The following is a 20913-nucleotide window of genomic DNA, read 5'->3' on the forward strand; positions in this document are numbered from 1 at the left end:
TCTATTGGAAAATGCAGCAGCCTGGAAAGCTAGGTCTCAGAGATTTCAGTCCCAGCTGTGGGTCATCAAGGAACAAGTGAACACATCGGCTGTGTAAGTGTAACTAAGAGTAAGAACATGTGCATGTACACTAATGCCAGGTGCATTGTAAATAAGCTTTATGAATTTGGAGTACAGATTAAGTCATAAAATGCAGACATTGTAAGGGATAGCAGAGACATGGTGTCATTCAAACATAAATGATGCTGAATTTTAATGCGAGAAGTGCAATGTATACATGAAGGACAGACAGGAGAGAAGTGGGTAGATAGGTTATAATCTTTTTTTTTTTATATAAAAAACTGCAAACACGAGAGTAGTAGTAGTGGCATGTGATGCAAGAAAGCAAGTGTATGAGCTTATGCAGCATCAGCCAAAAAAAAAAAAAAAATTATGAAACGATTCCCTCTAAATGTTTCTCCAGTTCCTCCTTAAATTTATTTAACCTATCAACTTCCACGACAGATAGAAGTTTGTTCCAGCAATTAACCATCCGCTGGCTAAATGCAAATTTCTGCTCATCTTTTCTACATCTGTCTTTCCTCAATTTGAATTTATGTCCCCTTAGGTTCGTAATCTGAACAAATGGAAGAATCCCATCAGAATTCAGTGTGCTCAACCCATTCAAGGGCTAGCCGGGTGGGTAAAGTGCCTGCCTGGCAACCCAAAGGTCGCGGGTTCGAATCCCGCTTAGGGCTTGGATCAAAGTACTGCAAAAACCTTGGGAGGTGCATTATGGCCACAGAAGCCGATGCGCCAACAACTACAAAAAAAAAAAAAAAAAAAACCATTCAAGGCCTTATACACCTCAATCAGATCACCTCGCAGGTGCCTAGTCTCGAGCTGCTGCAATTTGCAAAACTTAAGCCTCTCTTGGTAAGAGGATCCCTTCACCAATCTTGTTGCCCTTCTCTGTACACTCTCAAGCAAATCTGTCCTTCCTAAAATGAGGCCTCCAGACCTGTACGCAATACTCAAAGCGTGACCTGACCATTGCATTATACAGAGGGACAATCACCTCCTTTTCACACCTGTTAGATTCAAAATTCCTGTATATTATTGACAAAACACCATGACCTGCCCTGGCAGCCTGTCAGCATTGCTCAGAAAAATTCATATCTGACTGCACAATTACTCCCAGGTCTTTTTCATTTTCTACCACCTTAAGTGTAGTACCACACAGTTGGTACGTTTCTCTGGGGTTACTTCTACCCATATACCCATATGCAGTACTTTGCATTTGTCAAGGTTAAACTTCAGTTGCCATTTCTCAGCCCATCTGCCCAAATTTTCTAGATCCTGTTGCAGTAGCACACCGCCATTACTATCATTAACAACCCTGCCAACCTTTGTATCATCTGCAAACTTCAACACTAAGCCTGATATACCTTCATCAGTATCATTGATTAATATACAAAACAACAGTGGACCCAACACCGAACCCTGTGGGACTCCACTAATAACATTAGTCCACGAAGAGCAGCATCCATTGATTACCACCATCTGTCGTCTCCCACTCAACCATCCCTTTATACATTGTAGCAACTTACCCTTAATGCCATACCTCTCCAATTTGTACAGCAGTCTTCGGTGTGTAACAGTATCAAAAGCTTTCCTGAAATCCAAGTATATGATATCAAAATTATATTTTTTCATCCAGTTCCTTTGTAACCATATCATAATACCCAATCAAATTTGTCAGACAAGCAATAATTCAGACACTGCTGTCTGAATTATTGCTGCAGTCTTGTCTAGATGATCCTGCAATGTGTGTTTAACTAGTAACTCCATTATTTTACCCTTAACAGAAGTTAAACTAACTGGTCTGTAATTACTCTTGTCACCCTTCGATCCCCCTTTGTAAATTGAGATTACATTTGCACATTTCCAGTCCGTGGGACCTTCTCTGAATCCAAGGATGCTCTCATAATTATGGCAAAGGGTTGGCTTACTTCCTTTGCTGCCTCCTTTAATATAACTGGACAGATCCCATCCACCCCATGTGCATTTCTTATGTTTAACTTCAACAATTTCTCCTCCACTTTGTTCTCAGTTATTACAAAATCATTAACCATCCTGCTACAATTTGATAACTTTCTGGCATTTTCAAACCTTAACTCCTCATGTGTGAATGTAGATGCAAAGTACTCATTCAGTTTGTTTGCTATCTGAGCAGGATCATCAACAGTCGAACCATCGATATCAAGTGGACTAATCAGATTCATCCCCTTCCTTTTAGAGGTATTACAACCTATAGTACTTTATACCATGCAGGGGTTTCAGGTTGAGAAGACAAAAGAAGGTATTTGTTGATATTAGACTTGAACTTCTGTCGACTGTAATTTTCAGGAAATACGTATGAAGGAAGGGTGTTCCAGAAAATGGCAGTTGAATGAATAAAGAAGGAAGATGAAAAGTTGGTTCTGTGAGTTTGAAGTTGGACAGTAAATGGATGTTGGCTGGTGGCAGCACTTGTTCAGACTGTTTTGAAAGAGAGAACAAGGAATTATAGAAGGCAATTCAGAAGAACATGTCCAGTGGACGTATCTGTAGAAAAGGCATGCAGCAGAAACAAAACATCTATGAGACAGCGAGTGGAGAGACTGTTAGAGAGTGTTTCCACACCGCCCCAGATGTGGAAACAATATTCCATATTAGGGTGGATTTGTGATTTATACAGAGTGAACAGCAATTTTAAAGAAAAGTAATGCCGAAAGCAATAGAGAAAACCAATTTTTTTTAGATGCAGAAGCAGCAATATTTGTAATGTGATTGTGCCAAAAGAGATTAGAAGTCAGGGTAATCTCCAAAAGAGAGATATAATCTTGCCTAGAAATTGGAGTGCCACCAAAGATAAGAATAGGAGCAGAAGAATCCTTTTTGCAAGGTATAAGACAGGACTCAATTTTAGAAGGATTGAAATCCACTAAGTTGTCTTTGCACCACTGGAGATTAGCATTTAAGGAATTGGTAGTGGATATTCAAGAAGTTAAAGCTGATTGAGCAGGGTGAGGTTTCTCAAACTGGAAAGTGGAATGCAATGTGCTATCATCAGCAAAACTATGGATAAGATTTCTGGTCAATGGATTGTCATTAATATACAAGAGGAAAAGAACTGAACCCTGGACACCAGCATTAGTAGAGAAGTTAGAAGACAGAGCCATCTACCATTACCCTCAGTGAGCGGTCAGAGAGAACTGGAAAACCAATTACAAAAAACAGTTGGCAAAACATAAGATGGAAGCTTGTTTAGAAAACCTTTATGCCATACATGATTGAAAGCCTTTGAGATGTCAAAAGCAACTGCTTGTGTTTCACCGAACTTTTCCATCGAATTTATCCATAAAAAATGGTAACAAAAGCCAGAATATCATCAGTGGATTGACACTGACGGAATCCATTGGATGGGAGGGATTTGTCACCCTTTTTAGGAACTGGCTGGATATGAGCAAATTTCCAAGCAGAAGGAAAAACACCTTTGGAATAAGAAAGTGAAAAGAGGCAGCAAAGAACAGGACTAAGTTCAGTAGCACAGGTTTTGATAACAAGTGGAGAAATACCATCAGGAACTGGAGCTTTCTCAGCATCAAGATTTGTCAAAATTCTTCTGACATCCTTTTGACAGAAGACTACAGGAGGCATTGAATGCAGCATGTTAGGAATGGTGGGAGATGTTTTACCAAGATCATTGATACATGAGTTGGAAGAAAAATGGGATGCTAGCAGGTCAGCTTTATCCTTGGCTGAAATGACAACAGAACCATCTGGTTTTGACAGAGGTGGGAGCAGAGATGGGCAAAAGTTGCGGCCAATAGTTTTGGCAAGAGACCGGAATGCTCGGCTACCATTCGGGCAAGAAGCAAGTTTTCTACTCTTAGTCTGTTCAAAATCTAGTTTGGACTGATTAATAACTGCTTTACAATTGTTGCGAGCTTTAGTGTAGGCAGAAAATGAAACTGAAGAATTGGAAACAAGCCAATTACGATATGCAATGTTCTTCTCTAGAACAGCCTTAGCACATTTATTGGAAAACCAAGGTTTAGATAAAGGATGAGATTTTAAAGTGGAGTATGGAATAAAGGATTCCATTCCTACAAGAATTTCATCTGACATGATCCGAGCAAAAGTTGACATCTGAAGTTTTGAAACAGTAATCTGACCAAAGAAAAGAAATCTCGCAGGTCATCCCATTTTGCAAGACGAGATTGGGAATAATCATGAGATAAAGGCTCCATTGGAGAAAAGACCATTCACTTCGACTGTGTACTTAGAAGGGTTGTTTGTGAGAAAAAGATCAAGCGAGTTGGCTGTATAGTTAGGATTGTCCGATATTCTGGTAGGTAAATGAACAATTTGGTGAGGTCATTAGTAATTACAAACAAAACCCTTAGCATCTCGAACAGCTGGAGTTGTGAACATTAAAATCACCAAGGAAAATTACCCCACTGTTAGGAAAGTTGGACTGGAGAAAGTCAAATTGCAAAGAGAGGAAGGCAGAGTTCCAAGTGATTAGCAGAGTTGAGAGAATGGTAGAGACAACAGATGAATTTGACAGAATGAGGTAGAGAGATTAAGCCAGAGAAGATCGAAAAGAGGAGCTTCCAAATTGCCAAGTCTCTAACAGGGAATATCAGAGCGGACGTATGCACAAGTACCACCTTTGAGGCGAAAGGAATCGTACAGCAAATAATTCGAGCAACTGAGATGAGCAGTAGTTGAATCAACCGATATCTGAGATTCTGTCAGAAAAATTACATGGGGTTTAGTATACTGTAAGTGGAAATCGACGTTGTTGAGATTAGAACTGAGACCACGTAGATTTGTGAAATGAACTAGGAAATGTTTGGGAGGTTTAGATCTTTTCTTGGATAAGTTTGCTCTATTAGTTTGACAATTCATGGTGTTATTCAATAGTAAGAAAAGGGGGTGGGGTATCATGCTGTATGAAGTAATGAAATTTTTGGATATGGCGTATACGTGGTAGGAATATACCGATGTACTTGAAAATGCTCCACCACGTACAGACTACTCGGACTCACTCCGGTCACTATCTGGCATGGTAGAGGTAGCAAGATTATACACTGATCCAGAAGCCTTCTAGAGTACACTGGATCACCAATAGATTCAATCCAGTGTACTAACTAGCAGCCGGCCTGCGAACACCATTTTAGGGCTGTTCTCTCCCCCCCCCCCCAAATGTAAAGAAGTTTTGATCTCACCATGGTGTTCATCATAACCTCAAAAGACATCAATCATACTGCATGATGGAAGAGATGGGGAAGGGTTGACTGGAACTCAGCTCAGGAGACTAAACATGGGTTCCACCACTTCAAGCCTCCAATAAGCTAAGTGGTGGTATTGCACCGGTTTATCAGAGTCATATACCACCTAGTATTGCTTGGTAACACAGAGGGGCGGCATTCCTCCATGTGGTGTGGCCATCACACATCGACCCCTGTTTACGTTGGTTCACACCTGGGTGGTCACCCACAGTGTGCTTGCACATTGGGGTTATACCCAGGATTACTAACAGTCCCACCATCATGATGGTGCAAGCAGAGGATTTGGCTGTCCAAAGTTGGACTGAAATTGGGTTCACTTGACTTGAGCTTCACCTCAATATCAGTTCCATCAGTGTTTTAGACTCCCAGATAGTAAACACAGCTTGTCTGGCATATCTGAGAGAATGTCTGCAACAGCTTCAAATACCAAAAGCATATTAAATCCAAGGCAGTGTATCCAGTCGACATGGGTATTCAGTACAGTGTTGAGCCAGTTTGTTGGAAAACAAAATGGGAGAACCAGTGTGTTACAGGTCGAACGACTGGGATGAGTATTCCAAACAGCAATACAGAGAAATAATGGGCCAGTAAATCAGAATGTCTTATAATGTTGGATTTTAACTTTCCAGATGTTGACTGGAATCTTTGGCTTGGTCGCTCACACACTGACAAGACTTTTGTAGCTTTCTTGGATATTGTTTTCTGAAAGAAGCAATATGCATGATGTGGTTATCAGCAGTGATTCTATATACATTAAGAATCAGCAGGTAAAAGACCCACTAGGTGGTAGCAATCACAGTGTACTAATATCGAATTTAGTTAAAACCATAAGTACTGGCAAGGGTAAAGGGAAAAGATTTTGCTTTTGTAAGGGTGACTGCAGTGGTCTCAGACAGTTTTTAAATTCTATGCAATGGGACCAGTTGGTCATGTTACCTGCTGGTAACATGACCAGACATTGGTCATGACCAGTGTCTTATTTCTGGTGATGTCTACTAGAGAGCTCTAAGATTGTAACCTAAGGGAGATAGTTCGGCGAACGTCAACTGTGGAAGAGTTTCTTTAGCTGTTTTTTAATAGTTTCAAGGTGAAATAATACTTACCTTTTGTAATATTGCTATTTGGTTAAGTGTGTGTGGATTACCGCATTGGCAGAGCCAATTTGGCTGCCATGTAGTAACAATCGTCGTCGGAAGACATGTAATTTGGTGGGAAGAGTAATCAGGTTTTCCTGCTGATAGATCAAGAAAGTTACTGTATTTTTGGTGTTTCTGAGTTACTGGGTTCATCAATTATCTGGTTTAAAATATGGATAAGAAGAAAAATCCTAGAGGTGGGAGAGAAAGAGGAGAAGAGCCTGGCACTTTCTGCCCCCTCCCCTCGTGAGTTCCCAGGCTACACAGAGAGGTGGCTAAAAAGTCAACAGATCCAAAGCATAAAATTAAGAGTGTTAAAGCTGGTTCATCTTCAGTTCAAGGTGTAACTTTCAGTTCTAATCCAGGAGTTAGTGGTACAAGGAATGAGGATGATGTAGGTTCCATGACAGCTGCTGAGGTTCAGCATGGTGTTATGGATCACGGAATACAGATTGAAAAGATCAGAGAGGGTATACAGGATTTACAGTTAACATCAGAGCCAAAGATATCAGATGCTTCAGAGGCTCATTCAGAATTTCTTAATGTTGATGTTGACATTTTTTTGGGGGGATATTAGCATACGAAGCATAGGTACCAATGTCAGAGAAAGTGACATAATAGTCAACAATATATATGAGCAAAGATTCAGGTATGGGGATGTAAATACAATATATGAGTTGATTACAAAGTTAAAGAAGAATGTGGTTGATTACACCACGAACGAAGCCAATAAGGTTATAAAGACAGCATCAAATTTTATACTAGATAAATGGATTGACATGGAAATAATCACTACATCAGCCCAAGAGATCAGCCCAAGCTGTCAACAATTGGAGAACAACAGACAGTTTCTTATGCAGATAAATTGAAATCAGGTGTTGTAAAGGGGCATTTGGGTGCTCAAGTTGATTTTAGAGGATCATGAAGGTGTGTCAGATGGAAGTAATTGACATCAAACTAAAAACATTCTGCAAAAACAGGGCAATACTCTTATATTGCGAGCAGAAGACAATACTCAATTTACTTCTAGTCGAGAGGTGAAGGACGTTGTGGCTCAATCCCTGAAAAAAGGCTTTAAAGACATTAAAATTAGAAATTTAAAAATGATAAGAAATAAGGGAGTGTTGATTGAAACAGTTAAAAGGGAGGATTTGAATAAAATTATAAATTCTGAACATTTAGTATATAAAGGTTTAAAACTTGATAACATTAATCTTTCAGACCCTTCAATTTTAGTATATGATGTGGAAAAGGAAGAATTTTTTGACGACTTGTTTTATAAGAACTTTAAGGATTTTGGTTTTACTGAATTGGAAGTTAAAGAGGGTGTATTATTTAGATTTTGTACTGGATCTAAAGCCAGGTATAATAATTGGGTTATAAGTATGAATCCAAAATTATACAGGTGTATCTTAGCTTGTGATAGGTTATACATTGGGTTTGCCTCTTTTAAATTCAGAAAGTTTTAGAAAGGAATAGCGAAAGCTTAAAAAGCGGTACTCACCTTGAAATTAATCTGCGATGGTTTACTTAGGAAGCGTGGTTAATGTTTAAGTTGAATTGTTGAATTGAAAATTAAAAGGGAGGGAAGTAGATAAAAGTTGACTGAGTTAAATAGGCGCAAGGAAATAGAAGTGTACACATCCAATCCTTGGTTGTCATCGAAATAAAGAGAAGAAGGAATGATTAAAAACTATGTAAGTGAATCCGATGAAGCCAATAGTCTTTACGAGGACTTTCGTTAGTTAGAGAACGTCTTCAGTTGGCAATGTGTGGGGAGAGAACGCGCGTGATATTTTAAGAATAAAAAATTATACTCTCGTGATGCCTTTTTTGACATGTGGGAACTTTAATCTCGAGAGGTTCCAAATTGGGGAAAGATTGAAGGGGAGTTTAGAATTTAGAATTTTGAGGTTAGAGTGGTGCTTGTACCATTCAATAACTAGGGCTTCATATTGGAGTATTCTGTAACTGGATTTTAGTTTAATGATTGAAATGGCAGAGTCGATGAGCGGGTTGTGGTTGTGAGTCTGGGCATGAGTTGTAAGTTCTGTGACAGATTGGTTGGACATGAGACTATGAAAATGGTAGTATGCACGGGTATTGGATGTTTTTGATGAGCCAAATTTAGTAGTGGTACTTCCGATATAACATGTGTTGCAGTTTGGTTGACAATTGATGAGGTATATAATATTATTAAGGTCGTTTGTAGGATATTTGTATGAGTCTTTATAGGTGCTGAAGAAGGATCCTAATTTGTTGTAGGTGGAAAAAACAAGGGAGATATCAGTGTTGTTAAATAGGTGTCGGAACTGTCCTGCTAGTTCATTGTGGTAAGGGAGGACTATGCGGATGTTTGTTTTATTTTTGTCTTTGGTTGGGGTGTTAGATTTAATTTTATTTTTAGCGTTAAGGATTGTATTTAAAATAAGTTGGTGGGGGTAACCTCTGGATATAAATTTGTCGGTGATATACTGTATTTCATTGTGAAGGTCAGTGGGTAAGGAACTGTACTTTAGTGCATTGTGAATTTGGTTATATAAAACTGCCTTTTTAGTGTTTAGAGGGTGATGAGAAGCAAAATGTAAGTATTTACCGGTGTTTGTATTTTTCCTGAAAATTTTCGTATTTAATTTTGTGCCTGTTATATAGATAGTAAGATTAAGGAAATTAATCTGATTATTTTGTCCAATTTCAAGGGTGAATTTAAGTCTATCGTGTACAGAGTTAAGTTTTATGAAGAGGTTATCAATAATGGATCTGTTGCCTATTACAAGAATGTCGTCGGCATAGCGCATGTATAGTTTTAGTTCAGGGGGAAAGGGGTGTAGAATTTGGCTTTCAATGGCGGCTAGGTAGATTTCAGATAATGGGGCTGAAATCCCTAGTCCTATTGGTAAGCCAAATATTTGTTGAAAGATTTTTTTGTTGAATCTAAAAAATCTTGCTTCTAATAGAAGGGTGGTGAGTTCAAGGATATGGTCTATAGAAAGGGAGGTACGTTTTGTTAAGGTATCGTCTGTTTCTAAGAATTTGCGTAGGGCTTGTAAAGTAAATGGGATATGGACATTCGTGTAAAGAGAAGTAACGTCATAGGAAGCTAGGATGTCTGTATCGGATATTGTGATATTATTAATTTTTTGAAAAGCTTGATTGGTGTTATTGATCTTGAATGTGGAAAATTTAGTAAGGGGGGTTATGATTTTAACCAGGAAGGAGGATAAATTAGCGAAAGCTGAATTGCTGTATGATACAATTGGTCTTAAAGGGTGGTCAGCTTTGTGTAACTTGATAATCCCAAACATGTGGGGGAGGATGTTATTGCGAATTCCAATTTGCTGTAGTGTGGAAAGGTTGATTTCCTTATTTTGCCTGAGTTTCCTGAGAATTATATCGAGTTTATTTTTGAGTCTTGTGATGTTATGGTTATTAACATTTATGTATGTGTTTGGGTCTGCTAAGATGGATTCTAATTTTTCGGTGTAGATGTCTTTATCTATTATAACGATCGTATCACCTTTATCAGCTTTTTGAATAATAACGTTAGAATTTTTACTGAGTTTGTGTAAATCCATAAGCTGTTGTTTTTTTATATTAGAGCAGGAAGAAAGTTTGGTATTAATAATACTATTTGTTTGGTGCATTAGGCGCCATTTATCGGGATGATGTTCGAGTTTGGACTGGAGTTCAACGATGCAGTCTTTTATAGGGTAATGTTGATTTTTGATGGCAAAATTAAAGCCATATTCCAGGCCAGAAAGTTCAGCGGGTGTAAAGGATTTGGAAGAGAGGTTAACAGTGGTGATTTTTGCAGTCTATAAAAGACTGCATCGTTGAACTCCAGTCCAAACTCGAACATCATCCCGATAAATGGCGCCTAATGCACCAAACAAATAGTATTATTAATACCAAACTTTCTTCCTGCTCTAATATAAAAAAACAACAGCTTATGGATTTACACAAACTCAGTAAAAATTCTAACGTTATTATTCAAAAAGCTGATAAAGGTGATACGATCGTTATAATAGATAAAGACATCTACACCGAAAAATTAGAATCCATCTTAGCAGACCCAAACACATACATAAATGTTAATAACCATAACATCACAAGACTCAAAAATAAACTCGATATAATTCTCAGGAAACTCAGGCAAAATAAGGAAATCAACCTTTCCACACTACAGCAAATTGGAATTCGCAATAACATCCTCCCCCACATGTTTGGGATTATCAAGTTACACAAAGCTGACCACCCTTTAAGACCAATTGTATCATACAGCAATTCAGCTTTCGCTAATTTATCCTCCTTCCTGGTTAAAATCATAACCCCCCTTACTAAATTTTCCACATTCAAGATCAATAACACCAATCAAGCTTTTCAAAAAATTAATAATATCACAATATCCGATACAGACATCCTAGCTTCCTATGACGTTACTTCTCTTTACACGAATGTCCATATCCCATTTACTTTACAAGCCCTACGCAAATTCTTAGAAACAGACGATACCTTAACAAAACGTACCTCCCTTTCTATAGACCATATCCTTGAACTCACCACCCTTCTATTAGAAGCAAGATTTTTTAGATTCAACAAAAAAATCTTTCAACAAATATTTGGCTTACCAATAGGACTAGGGATTTCAGCCCCATTATCTGAAATCTACCTAGCCGCCATTGAAAGCCAAATTCTACACCCCTTTCCCCCTGAACTAAAACTATACATGCGCTATGCCGACGACATTCTTGTAATAGGCAACAGATCCATTATTGATAACCTCTTCATAAAACTTAACTCTGTACACGATAGACTTAAATTCACCCTTGAAATTGGACAAAATAATCAGATTAATTTCCTTAATCTTACTATCTATATAACAGGCACAAAATTAAATACGAAAATTTTCAGGAAAAATACAAACACCGGTAAATACTTACATTTTGCTTCTCATCACCCTCTAAACACTAAAAAGGCAGTTTTATATAACCAAATTCACAATGCACTAAAGTACAGTTCCTTACCCACTGACCTTCACAATGAAATACAGTATATCACCGACAAATTTATATCCAGAGGTTACCCCCACCAACTTATTTTAAATACAATCCTTAACGCTAAAAATAAAATTAAATCTAACACCCCAACCAAAGACAAAAATAAAACAAACATCCGCATAGTCCTCCCTTACCACAATGAACTAGCAGGACAGTTCCGACGCCTATTTAACAACACTGATATCTCCCTTGTTTTTTCCACCTACAACAAATTAGGATCCTTCTTCAGCACCTATAAAGACTCATACAAATATCCTACAAACGACCTTAATAATATTATATACCTCATCAATTGTCAACCAAACTGCAACACATGTTATATCGGAAGTACCACTACTAAATTTGGCTCATCAAAAACATCCAATACCCGTGCATACTACCATTTTCATAGTCTCATGTCCAACCAATCTGTCACAGAACTTACAACTCATGCCCAGACTCACAACCACAACCCGCTCATCGACTCTGCCATTTCAATCATTAAACTAAAATCCAGTTACAGAATACTCCAATATGAAGCCCTAGTTATTGAATGGTACAAGCACCACTCTAACCTCAAAATTCTAAATTCTAAACTCCCCTTCAATCTTTCCCCAATTTGGAACCTCTCGAGATTAAAGTTCCCACATGTCAAAAAAGGCATCACGAGAGTATAATTTTTTATTCTTAAAATATCACGCGCGTTCTCTCCCCACACATTGCCAACTGAAGACGTTCTCTAACTAACGAAAGTCCTCGTAAAGACTATTGGCTTCATCGGATTCACTTACATAGTTTTTAATCATTCCTTCTTCTCTTTATTTCGATGACAACCAAGGATTGGATGTGTACACTTCTATTTCCTTGCGCCTATTTAACTCAGTCAACTTTTATCTACTTCCCTCCCTTTTAATTTTCAATTCAACAATTCAACTTAAACATTAACCACGCTTCCTAAGTAAACCATCGCAGATTAATTTCAAGGTGAGTACCGCTTTTTAAGCTTTCGCTATTCCTTTCTAGTCCATTAACACGGTACTTGAAGATTTCTAAAAATTTCGTATTCAGAAAGTTTGTAATAATATCCAAATGCTTTAAATGTTTGGGATACGGGCATTCAGCTGGTAACTGTACACATAGGACTGTCTTGTGGGCATGGTGCCCAGGGGGGGGCCATAAATATAATGATTGTCAAGATAAGGATGGTACCCCAAAATGTGTTAATTGTAAAAGGAAGGGAAGGATTCATGATCATTCTATAAGAGATGTTAACTGCCCTGAATATATCCGGGCATTGGAAATTGCAAGTATGCAAATTAATTATGATGAATAATGCTAGTACGTATGATCATAGAGTAAATTATTTAAGAATTGTTCAACTGAATGGTCAAAAATCAAGAAATGTCATGGATGAAATTAAAGTTGGTATGATTGAAGGAGGTTATGATATTGTCTCTCCAAGAACCTTATGTAGGCACATTTGCAAACTCTTTTAAGGTTACTGGATTTCCAATAACTGCTCATGTTATACACACTACTGTAATTAAACCTAAAACTGCTATTGTAGTTTTTAATAAGAATTTTAATATCACTGTTATATCTAGTCTTTGCTCTGAACATACTACTTGTATACATGTTTCAACTAATGTGATATCATTCTATTTAGTATCTCTATACTGTCCACCTTCATTTAATATTGATATTTCAGTGCAATACTTAGAAAATGTAATGAATTTTGTAGCTTCTAGTAATCTTATTTTAGCAATGGATGCTAATGCAAAATCACATTTGTGGTATAGTGATATGGTTGATTATAGAGGTGTTCAATTAGAAGAATTCATTTTATGTCATAATTTAAGTGTTTTGAATGAACCTTTTTAAACCATATACTTTTGATAACATTCATGGTGTTTCCAATATTGATATCACCTTGATAAATAATCAATTAAATAGAAGAGTCAGTTCTTGGGATGTTGTTACAAATATGACTAACAGTGATCACAGAGCTATTGTAATAATTATAAATTTATCAGAAACTAGCAATACAGATATGTCAACAGATGATACTTTGAGATTTAATTATAAGAATATTAAGTGGGATAAATTTAAAGGTGCTGTGTTCCCTAGTTTTTCAATTTATACTAGGGACAATTTAAATTCATTAACTACTTCTGAATATGCATTTTTTGTTCAATCTTCTATTTTTAATGCTTTAAATTTGGCTGCTAAGAGAAGGAAACAGAGGTTAAAAAGTACCTTGGTGGTCTTTGGAGCGATCAGTATTAAGGAGGGAAGTGTTTAGAATGAGGAAGCTTTTTCAGAGGGTTAGGAGTAGAAGTAATAATGAAGCATTAAGGTATAAAGAAATGTATAAAATTAAGAGGAGAGAATATCATAAGGCAATCTCTCAACACAAATTTAATGCATGGAAAGAATTGGTTTGTACTACTGGAAATAGTGAGCCATGGGGATTGTTGTTTAAGTTAACCAGAAACAAGTTGAATGTTAATAATTTAATTAATACTGTGTATTCAAATGATACTGAGTATATTGATTGGTACTCTACAATTGCTACTATTACTAGTACTTTATTTCTGAATGACAATTGTGGGGAAGATGGTGTACAGCAGCAACAAATTAGACAGGGGAATGGACAATATACTGGATCATCTGAGATGGAATTGTTTAATATTGATGAAGTGAAATTTGTATGTTCTAAGGTTGGGGATAATAAAACACCAGGTTTAGATTTGATTGAAAATAATTGTGTTTAAAAAGTTTGTTGTTGTGTCCAGAAATAATGGTTAATAAGTGTTTATTGAAAGGAGTTTTTCCAGGATTTTGGAAAATTGCTCTGTTAAAATTATTACAAAAATCTGGCAAATTGTTGACTGATCCTAGGGGTTATAGACCCATTTCTTTGTTAGCAAATTTGGGCAAAATATTGGAAAGATTGTTGTTAAGGCTAGGGAAATTGTTCAATGAAGAAAATCTTCATTTTAAATATCAGTATGGTTTTAAGAGAAATAGCTCAACAGAGGATGCCCTACACGATTTGATTAATTTTAGTGTAAATTCTGGTGAGAAATATGTGCTAGCATTATTCATAGATTTCGAAGGAGCATTTGATACTGTATGGTATCAAAGTGTTCTTTTTTCATTAAGGGAATTAAATTGTCCTGATTTGTTATACCAAATTATTAAAAGTTATTTAATGGATAGGAAGATTATTATAAGATCCCAACATCTAACATTTAATAGAGTTATTGATCGCGGTTGTCTACAGGGATCTGTGTTGGGTCCTATTTTATGGAATCTGGTCTTAAACCAGTGGTTAAGTAGAATAATCCCTAATTGTTATAAGGTGGCTTATGCTGATGATTTGGTTTTGTGCGTGACAGGAAGATCTAGAGCAGTCTTAGAAAGTAGAATGGAGGTTATTGTTTAGGATTTGACTGATTGAGCTACATTAAACAAACTAAAAATTTCATCTACTAAAACTGTCATGATGTTATTAAAAGGAAAATTAGACTACAACAGACCACCTCGATTATTAGTAAACAGTAAAAATATTCCTCTTGTTTCCCAGGCAAAATATTTAGGGGTTATCTTAGATGATAAGTTATTGTTCTCACAACATTTGAATTATTTAAGTAGGAAAATAAAAAAAAAGTACACTGCTTCTATAGTTAGGGTTACCAGAAAAGATTGGGGATTAGGCAAATGCATTTTGTATCTATATTATAAAGCTATTTTTATTCCGATTGTGTCGTATGCTGCATCAATCTGGTAGGTTTGTACTGTCAATGTAAAATTTAAACAAAAACTATTATCAATACAAAGAATAATGTTGTTAACTATTTTGGGTGTTTGTAAGACTGTTTCGACTAATGCTGTACAGGTGATTGCAGGGGTATTGCCTTTGAATTTAGCAGTCGTGTATAGAGCTTTTTGTTATTTTATACATAAGGGAAAACAAATTACATTTATGGGGATTACTAATGAAGTTTCTTATACAATTAGCAAATAGAAGAAAAATTTTGGTGAAATTAATTAAATTATGGCAGGACCGTTGGGATTCCAGTAGTACTGGTAGGGTAACTTATTTATTTATACCTAGTGTCGAATTTAATTTTAATAACAAATTGCATTGCTAGTTTTATCCAAGTATGGAATGCTCATATTTGATTAATTGATGCAACTTACTTTTTAAGTTCCTTGCATCAATTTGGTTTAGTGGAAGAACCTTACTGTGTTTGTGGAGGGTTGGAAACATGGGATCATATCTTATATGAATGCAATTTCTATGACGAATTTAGATTAGACTTATTTAATTTGGTACCTAATTTTACTTGGGGTTCTGAATTAATTTGGCTGTCTAATGAAAGGAATTTTGTAGAATTTCAACGGTTTTCCAGGTTGACATTTAATAAAAGGAGGAGTATACCTGTGGTTACTAATACTGACTAAAGACCTGTACCTTTTTTTTTTTTTCCCCCTTCTCTGTGGAATGACCATGAGGTGGGATTGTTGCACTCACTAGTAAGTATTCTCCTAGTTGGTGCATTTTTTTTTTTTTTTTTTTTTTTTTTTTTGCTGGCTCTTGGGTGTGGGCACCCCAGGAGTGGGACTGCTGGCACCCACCAGTCTTGCACACTTACTGGTGGGTGCGGGAAGTAGACCCAGCCTTAACTCCTCGTGCCAGGGATGGGCACAAAGGTGGTAATTGCCCAGTGGACTATCACCTGGTGGCAGAGTAGCCTGTTTCACTTTACAACACATTACACACACTTACACTAACAGGCCATTATGAGAACATGGTATTATATGCTAAATTGGTGAAGATGGATGCATGTCCGGGTGCCACCCTTTGACAGTTAAATACATATACATGATCAAATACATACATACATGATCATGTTACCACCAGCAAATTCTAAATGGGAAGCATCCAGAGAAGTTATCATAGAAGCTATTAGGCTTTTCATGCAAACGAAGAAATACTGTTCAGGGCATCAGACCTAAATGGATATCATATGAACTGTGAGACAAGTGGCAGAGAAGAAAAATGTATGGGATTCATCTAAATTATCAGGTAATTCAGAAGCCTATGGTAGATATAAACTAGTCGGTAATCAAGTCACAAAGGAGGTTGAGCCAAGCTAATGCAGATTATGAGAAGTCTTTGGCAAAGAATGCAAAGAAAAGCAGCAGGGACTTGTTTGCTTCTATTAACAATAGAAGAAAGGGATTGAATTGCATTGGGCCATTGATGACTCTGCTTAGGTTACTGACAAATTGAATAGTTAATTTGCTTCTACATTCACACAAGGAATTCTGGCATCCCCTCTCCTAAAGAAGTTTTAACAAACTCCAATGGGGAGCCTAATGACTTTGTGATAACTGAAAGGAAAATGGAAGAGGAATTGTTAAAGCTGAACATAAAAAAAAAAAAGCACCTGGGGTGGATGAATCTATCCAATCATATTAAGAGAGGTGGCAAAGGAGGTAAGCAACCCTTTAACCATAATTGTGAGAGCATCCTTGGATTCAGAGGAGGAGGGCCTTCTGAACTGGAGATTTGGAATGTATCTCCAATTCATAAAGGGAGAACAAACAGTGACATTGCATAATTACAGACTTGTTAGCTTAACATCTAACAGGTCCAACAGGTAACATGGAGGGAGTATATGATGAGAGCCTTTTCAATCAATTCGGCCCTGGAGAGATTGTGCAAGGCTCATGGGGTAGAATTTTTTTTTTTTTCAGCCTGGTCTGCACTTGTTAACAGGAGAAACTGCTTCTACAGGGATGGGATACACTTAAATAGAAAGGGTGCAAGAATATTTGCTGATGCTATCGAGGCAATGTTAGGTGGGTTAGAAACCTGTTAGCTTGGGGGTGGATTCACAGACTAAAAGATCAACAGCAGCCGCAGGCAGAGGCGATAGTGATTCTTGCACTGCTTCTATTGGAATGAGCAGCAGCCTAGAGATCAAGTTCTGGGGATTTCAAGAACTACTGGGAGTCAGCATGGAACAAGTAAATACATGGGCTGTGTTAGGGTAACTAAGAGTAAGATCAAGTATATGTATACTTGCATGCATACAATGCTAGAAATATAGTAAATAAATTTGACAGTATGCTACTGCAACAGGATCTAGAAAAGTTGGGCAGATGGGCTGAAAAGTGGCAACTGAAGTTTAACATTGACAAATGCAAAGTACTGCATATGGGCAGAAGTAACCCCAGAGAAATGTACCAACTGTATGGTTACTACACTTAGGGTGGTAGAAAATGAAGAAAAAAGACCTGGGAGTAATTGTGCAGTCAGATATAAAGTTTTGTGAGCAATGCAGACAGGCTGCCAGATCAAGTCATCAATTCTTGTCAATTATTTCCTTGTATAATGGTCAGGCCACACCTTGAGTACTGCATACAGGTCTGGAGGCCTCATTTTAGGAAAGATGTAGAATTGCTGGAACAAGTACAGGGAAGAGCAGCAAGACTATTGAGGGGGAACAAAGGGGTGTTCTTATGCAGAAAGGCTTAAGTTCAGCAAATTGCAGCATTTGGAGACTAGGCACCTGCAGGGTAAATCTGATTGAGGTTGATGGTCAAACCTTGAATGGTTTGAGCAGGCTCATTGTTGATGGGATTCTTCTGCTTGCTCAGACTATGAACTTCAGGGGGCATAGATTCAAATTGAGGAAAGACAGTTGTAGAATAGCTGTGTGGAAGTTTGCCTTTAGCCAGCAGGTAGTTGATTACTGGAACGGACTTCTATCTGTTGTGGAAGTTTGATAGCTTAAATAAATTTAAGGCTGAACTAGACAAATTTGGAGTGACTGGAAGGTGAAATGGGAAGAGTTTTTTTTTTTTTTTGGGTGAAGCTGTATGAGCTTGCTTTCTTATATTGTATGCCTCAACTAATGCTAATCTGTTGTTCCATGCAAAATAATGGAGTCTGGTTAAAGAAGGAATGCTAGTCCATTTGGAATTTCTGTAAGGCGTATGATATTGTTGCACGTAAAAGATTGCTGTATAAACTGTAGCAATGTTGCATTAAGGACAAGTTACTTCTCTAGATAACTTGTCCTTAATGCAACATTAAGGCATTAATGGCAAGGGATGCAAAGAAAAACGCAAAGAGTTCTTTACTTATGTAAACTCTAGAAGGAAGGGGATGAATCAGATTGGTCCACTTGATATTGATGGGTCAACTGTTGATGATCCTGCTCAGGTAGCTAACAAACTAAATGAATATTTTGCATCGACATTCACACACGAGGAGTTATTCACCAAGGGGAATGCCAGAGGTGTATTCAACTCTAGCAGTAAGCTACAGAATCTTGAAATAACTGGGAGTAAAGTGGAGGAGAAACTGTTGAAGATAAACACAAGAAAGGCACCCGGGGTGGATGGGATCTATCCAGTTATATTAAAGGAGGCAGCAAAGGAAGTAAGCAAACCCTTAGCCATAGTTATGAGAGCTTCCTTGGACTCAGGGGAGGTACCCATGGACTGGAAATGTGCAAATGTGACCCCAATTCACAAAGGAGGATCAAAGGCTGAAACAAGTAATTATAGACCTGTGAGCTTAACTTCTGTTCCAGGAAAATTAATGGAGGCACTGGTTAAAGAAGCACTGCAGGATCATTTAGACAAGACTTCAGTTATAGCTGAGACACAGCATGGTTTTGTTAAGGGGGAAGTCTTGCCTGACCAACCTGATTGGATACTATGATGCAGTCACAAAAGAGCTGGATGCAGGGAATAACTTTGATATTATATACTTGGATCTTAGAAAGGCTTTTGATACTGTTGCACATGGAAGACTGCTACACAAATTGGAGCAGTGTGACATTGGAGGCAAATTGCTGCTATGGATAAAGGGGTGGTTGAGGGGGAGAAGACAGAGTGGTAATCAATGGACACTGCTCATCGTGGACTGATGTTATTAGTGGAGTCCCTCAGGGCTCAGTGTTGGGTCCATTGTTGTTTTCTGTATTTATAAATGATATTGATGATGGTATATCAAGCTTAATGTCCAAGTTTGCAGATGATACAAAGGTTGGCAGGGTTGTCAAGGACACTACTGACACTATGCTGCTGCAACAGGATCTGGAAAGGTTGAGCAGATGGGCTGAGAGGTGGCAAATGAAGTTTAACATTGACAAATGTAAAGTACTACACATGGGAAACAGCAACCCCAGAGCAACGTATCAACTCTGTGGTACTACACTGACAGTGGTAGAGAATGAAAGGGACTTGGGGGTGGTTGTGCAGGCAGATATGAAATTCTCTGAGCAGTGCAGACAGGCTGCAAGAGTAGCTCATGGAGTATTGTCAATGATATACAGGAATTTTTCCAGCAGGGATAAGGAGGTGATTGTTCCATTGTATAAGGCAATGGTCAGGCCACACCTAGAGTACTGTATACAGGTCTGGAGGCCTCATTTCAAGAAGGATGTAGAGCTGCTGGAACGAGTACAGAGAAGGGCAACAAGATTAGTGAATGGAACAAAGGGGTGCTCTTACGAAGAAAGGCTTAAGTTTTGCAAATTACAGTGTCTGGAGACTAGGCACCAGCGAGGTGATCTGATAGAGGTGTATAAAGCCTTGAATGGTTTAAGCATGCTCAATGCTGATGGGATTCTTCCTCTAGCTCAGAAAAATCACCTGAGAGGGCATAAATTCAAATTGAGGAAAGACAGATGTAGGATAGACGTGCGGAAATTTGCCTTTAGCCAGCGGGTGGTTGGTTAGTGGAACAGACTGCCATCCCTTGTGGTGGAGGTTGATAGCCTAAATAAGTTTAAGGCTCAGCTGGACAGGTATTTTGAACGAACAGAGGGGTGAAGTGGAAGTGGGTTTTTTTTTTTTTTTTTTTTTTTTGGCTGATGCTGCATAAGCTTGCTTTCTTGCATCAAATGCCTCTACTAATGCTAATAAAGGGATGTTTTACTGGAAGAAGACAGTGGTATTCATTGGGCACTGCTCTTCCTGGAATAATGTTTTCAGCAGAGTCCCTCATGGTTCACTGCTTTTCCCATTGTTGTTTCCAATATTTATTAATGATGATATTGATGACAGTATATGAGGCTTAATGTCCAAGTTTTCAGATGGTACTAAGGTTGGCAGGGTGGTTAATGACAGTAATCGTGGTGAGCTTCTGCAACAAGATCCAGGAAAATTGGGTCGATGGGCTGAGAAATAGCAGTTGAGGTTTTACAATGACAGATGCAAGCTACTGCATGTGGGTAATAGCAATCCCAGAGTAACTAATCGGCTATATGGTACTACACTCACAATAGTGGAAAATTAAAAATTTCCCACTACCCTTAGTAAAATTGTGCAGTCAGATGAAATTTTCTGATCAGTGCAGACATGCAGTTAGAACAGCTCATGGGGGTTTTG

General features: G+C 37.8%; 1 protein-coding gene across 8 annotated transcripts in view; it reads left to right on the top strand.

Moving 5' to 3' along the window:
- Positions 1-20913, top strand: part of LOC150080016 (oxysterol-binding protein-related protein 8-like) — a 464021-nt gene that overhangs the window by 348131 nt on the left and 94977 nt on the right. The window lies entirely within an intron of this gene.

This window comes from Mastigoproctus giganteus, chromosome 10 (assembly GCF_048544385.1).
Source record: "Mastigoproctus giganteus isolate SK-2022 chromosome 10, ASM4854438v1, whole genome shotgun sequence".
NCBI classification, from domain to species: Eukaryota; Metazoa; Arthropoda; class Arachnida; order Uropygi; family Thelyphonidae; genus Mastigoproctus; species Mastigoproctus giganteus.